The sequence below is a fragment of the Glycine max genome, unplaced genomic scaffold (assembly GCF_000004515.6).
Source record: "Glycine max cultivar Williams 82 unplaced genomic scaffold, Glycine_max_v4.0 scaffold_224, whole genome shotgun sequence".
NCBI classification, from domain to species: domain Eukaryota; kingdom Viridiplantae; phylum Streptophyta; class Magnoliopsida; order Fabales; family Fabaceae; genus Glycine; species Glycine max.
The window spans coordinates 234-5,513 of record NW_024464818.1 but is presented as its reverse complement, the minus strand read 5'-3'; the positions used below and the strand labels follow the sequence as shown (position 1 = coordinate 5,513).

The 5,280-nt window shown below is 32.2% G+C and overlaps 1 long non-coding RNA gene across 1 annotated transcript; it reads left to right on the top strand.

Moving 5' to 3' along the window:
* Nucleotides 1-1,849: 1,849 nt before the first annotated feature.
* On the top strand, nucleotides 1,850-2,208 carry LOC102667116 (uncharacterized). The gene is made up of 2 exons (XR_420474.4): nucleotides 1,850-1,902; nucleotides 1,982-2,208. It is a non-coding gene; the product is annotated as an uncharacterized lncRNA (long non-coding RNA).
* The last annotated feature ends 3,072 nt before the right edge of the window (nucleotides 2,209-5,280 follow it).

Sequence of the window (5,280 nt, the reverse complement as noted above, 5' to 3'; positions counted from 1 at the left end):
TAGGTAAAACTCAAAATAACTTCTACTTACAAATGCTTAGTATTGGTAAAATTTAAAAAAACTTATACCTACGATTACTTGGTGTTGTTAAAATCCTATAAAACTTGTACCTACAGTCCATTGGTGTAGATAAAATTTAAAAAGTTTCTACCTACAAACAATAGTGTAAGTAAAATACAATAAAACTAATACATATTAAAATAATTATTTTAAGAAAGTTAATCAGAAACTCAATAATATACAATATTTTCACTATTTTTCTCATATTAAAATAATTATTTTATCATATTAAAATAATTATTAATATACTAAAGAAAGACTAATAGAACTACACTTCAAATTATTTATGTATGTTCTTTGACATAATCCATTTAAGACTAAAAATAAAAAGAAAGTTACATGACATTGATAAAAAATAATTTGTTTAGTGCCACCTATTTCACCTTTTTGAATGGCAACCCAAACCGATCAATAAAAATAAAAGGAAGTTACATGACATTGATTCATAAAGAGAAGGAAAGATAAGTTAAGAATAAAATTTTCATTTCATCCTTATCCCCTCGTGTCTAGAAAAAATAAAAAATCTATTGAGGCACTAAGAAGATCCATCCCTCAAATTTTCACAGTCAAGTTCCCAGCCTCATGTTCCATCGCCTTCACTTTGCATTTTCAACACACACAGTATATTCCCAATCTCCTTCTTCTTCAACAACACGCTTATCCATTCTTTCATTCTCTCTCTCATGGCTTCTTCTTCTTTCATTTCCGCACCAACGCTCACCTTCCTGACGCAGAAGCTTGCCGTTCCGTTCCCCGCACAACGGACGCCCTTGCTCCTCTCGTTCCCATCGTAACCCCCCTATCGCTGCCTTGCCTCTTCCTCCTCCGACGACCGCAGTGCCGGCGCCAAATGCAGCGGCTAGGACTCCGTGCTGCACCAGTTCTCCGAGGTCACCAACCGAGTCGATTCCTACTGGAAGTCCCTTGGGAGCGCCGCCGCTGTCGATCGCGTCCGCGTCGGCGGTGGCGACGAGGATTGGGATTAGGATCGCTGGCGCCGACATTTCGAGGAAATCGACGAGCAAGAGCGCCTCCTTTCAATTTTCAAATTACACGGATTTCAATTTGCGTCTTTTCACGTGCTTTTACCGAAGTTTTTGTGTAAGTCATTATTCTGAATCGATGTCATTGCGTTTCTTTATTCATTGAAAAAAGAATTCAATTTATTAGTGTTTCTGAGGAGTTTTCATATGTGGAAACAACGACAATGTTCAAAGCATACAGTTGGAGTATTTCGAAACTCTTGCATGTTATACTTATGTTGGAGAAGGAAAGTTACCTAATGATCCTAAAGACCTTCCATCAGCTGAAGAGGTTGATCTCCTATCACCTATATATAATTTCATTGATAATTACCTAAGAGTATATTTCATTATTTCTGTCATGTTTGTGATATCAGGCATTATCTGATCCTTACTTCACTGGCTTGGCGAACATGACTGTGAACCATCCACTCAACCCATTTCAAAACTTGAGTTTGAATTTGAGAGAAGGAAATTGACCAAAGATGATGTAAGAGAGTTGACTTATGGCTGCATTAAGAACCTATTTTAAAAAAATTTAAATTGATTATGGCAAAAAGTGATTTTGGCATGCTAAGAAGTAAGTAACTATGTTTAATGTTTAATGTTAATAATGTTTAACTTGGTGATCGAAAGGTAATTTAGGACGTGTTTAAGCTTTAGAAAAAGTGCTTTTGTGGAATAGCTTTGCATTTTTCTGTTAAAATTTTTTTTTTAATTGATTCAGGTAGAGCATTTTTTGGGAATTAAGAGGAAAGCTGAACCATCAAGCTCAGATACCCCAAAAAAGCCTAAATCATAATTCCTTGGTCTACTAATTGTAAGCATTTTAAGCTAATATCCCTGCAAGCTTAGAAGTTTAGCCCAATAGTGTTCATCTATTCTGTTGCCGACTGCAGATAATTTGCAGCAGAATGCGGGAAAATTGGATTTCCTGGGAAGATGTATTTCAGTGGTTATATTTTTTCCGACCATTCAATGCGGTCCAGAATGCGGGATTCCTTTTGTACAATAAGAGTTGTTTTTCAATATATTACATAAAATTTTGAATCTTCATTAACTTGCTAATCCTAGAACTTATTTAGCATGTTCTTCAATATGCATGAGTTTATCGGGTATTTCTGTATTTCATGTTGCAATTTTTTTATAGTGTTTTGACTTAGTGCAATTTATTTTGATTTAAAGAGATAAACGAGTTGGTAACTAAACTGTAAAAGTAGAGATGCAGGATCGTGTTCAGGAGAAATAATCCCTGCATCATGACTAGTGTACCATGTGAGATTATAAACTGAATGACAAATGGTAAAACATGGTGACTAGTGAGACATTATTTGTAGATCAAAATTTGCGGAGTTATAATAATTGTATTGTTGATGTTTTACTTTGTCAATAATATTGACATTGATTTCTAATTGGCCAAGCTTCTTGGGTAGCAACTTTTTATGGTTAAAATATCTATCGCTTGCATGATATTCTTGATTTATTTTATGTTCACAAAGACAAAAATGGATTGTGCTCTTAGAATGAGTTTATGGATTAATCAATCTAGAAAAAACTGGCTTCTAGGATTGGCTTAGTTTTATAAGGATTATATTAACTTTATTTCTAGTTGAGATCTTAATATACTACCTCCTTTCTTATGTATAAGATTATTTTTACTCAATTGTTTGTCCTTTTTTTTTATAAGATTTTTTTCTAAAAGTCTGATGCATTAATTATTTTTATCTATAATATCCTTAATTAATTGAGAAATTGATTGAGAGAAATGCTTCAACAGCTGAAGAGTTGATTCAGTTACCAAATGGAAAAATCTCTTTTGGTGAGTCCTTGAGCTCTAGTTATAGTTTCTAAATTTTTAGCTTGAGCTTTTTTATTATGTTCATAACCAATTGAATCTGATGATGATTTTGAAACAAAGATTGTAGAAGAAGCAAACTTATCATCCAGATCTTTTTCTGGAAGAGTTAGTGATGATAAAGCTAACAGAAGTGGAAGGAAGGGTATGGTTCTTCCTTTTCAACCTCTATCTCTCACATTTGATGAGATCAAATATTCTTTAGACATGCCACAGGTACTATACACATTTTTTTAAAAAATGTAATCTTTCTATTTGTATGGTATTGATTATATTTAAAATATATTTGAGTGTTTATTTGATTGTAGGAAATGAAAAAGCAAGGAGTTTTTGAGGAACGTCGAGAACTTTTGAAGGGTGTTAGTGGTGTCTTTAGGCCAAGAGTACTAACAGCTCTGATGGGTGTAAGTGGTGCCGGTAAGACTACATTAATGGATGTTACTTTTGAAGTTGGCAGGGGAGCAAATATATGCTGGTCCGTTAGGCCACCACTGTTCTTATCTGATTCTGTACTATGAGGCGAATTTAGTGTAAACAAGATTAACACATATAACATATGATGCTTCTGTAGCATTGGGAACTTAGCATATTCACTATAGTGCATGATTGATGTAGGCTATTCAAGGAGTTCCTAAGATCAAAGAAGGTTATAATCCTGCAACCTGGATGTTGGAAGTTACATCAGCAGGCATAGAAGCATCTCTTAAGGTCAACTTCACCAATGTGTACAGAAACTCAGAACTATACCCGTTAGACTCCTTACTTAATCCAACAAATATTGGTAATCAGATGTTATTTTGTTTCTTTTTTTTCTTTAGATATTTCAAACCAAAGGCTATTGAGTTCATTTTGTTTACTTCTTTTTCCTTTTCAGTTTTCACTTTTAATTTACAAAACTGCCACCTTGCTGTTTTCAAATATGTATGTTTGTGAGTCTGTGCATGCCAAGTTGCCTTTTTGAAATTGGAATTATTGGTGGCGAAAATAGAGAAGAATGAAATGAGTGAATCTTGGGGTGTTGCTCACATTATTTGTTGAACTAATAAATATCTTCTAATAATAAAGAGCGAAACATTCATTGATATTGGGGAAAATATACTTAAAGAAATCATTCATTTAATTATACATATTTTTTTCAATTTAAATTGGTTTAATTTTTTGCCAAACTAAATTTAAGCTAAATTAAAACTAGTGTCAAACTAAACTATTTAGGATTTTCAAGTAATTAACATGCATCTCATATTTTCTATGTTAACTAATAAATGTTTGAATTGTAAATTAAGATTTAAAACTCAAACCTTCAATGAGAGCTAAACGTCAAAGTAATAAGCATTCGTCTAAAATATAGTATACAGTTTGAATCAATACGAAAGGTAGAATTCTAAAATATGTGTCGTCGTTTTAAAACAACTGAAACTTTGATAGGAGACTAGTGGGCCGGGCTGGCAACAATCCGCTTGTGTTTTTTTAGTTGGACAAAAGAAAAACAAAACCAAACATCAGAAATTACAATCAGCTTGTATTGTAATCTTGTTCTGTTTGTTAAAATTGGTGTCTAATTTTTATATTTAATTAGTTTTGTTGCTCTAATGATTTTTTTTCCTATTAAACTAGTGGAGAGACAAGCACATGTCTGTCCACATTTTTATTTTTTATTATATATTAAAAATTTATATTTACAAAAAGATGTGAAAATGAGGAGGATATGACAGACTAAATAGAAAAATGATAGAACAAAATTAAAATAGTTTATATGAGTTAATAAATAAGTAAATATTTGTAATAATCAATATAAAGAATACTAGCAGGGATAAATTAAGAAAATAAAAAATAATTTATTTCGTATTCTAGCCTAATCCGTTACAATGTGGACCAATTAAAATACGGATCACTTGTAACAAATCTTAAACAGCATGAGCTGACCCGTTTACCAATTATATTCTCACCTTATGCTTATTATGTAGTTACAATTAAATGATTTTATGTTCTTGTTCTCTTTCCCTAAAAAAAATGTTATTGTTATCTTTATTCCACTCAAATTTTCTAGCAAATATGGCTGCAGGAGCCTACAAGTTGCAGTGCCATTTTATTTGAAAATTGTCAAATAATATATGCCAAATGAAACACGATTCAATGTATATATGTCTGTCATTCCAATTTTGGGAAGAAAATCCATTGTTATTAATCAATTATATTATTGTGTATGGATACAATGTACAGAACAAAAAAATTGTCGGAGCAAGTGCGGTTTTTTCACTGATGATGGAAAACAACTATTTCATTCTTTTATGATATTTGCTTGCTGAGTAGAGCTAATTACTATCTCTTTCTTTATGTTTGTTT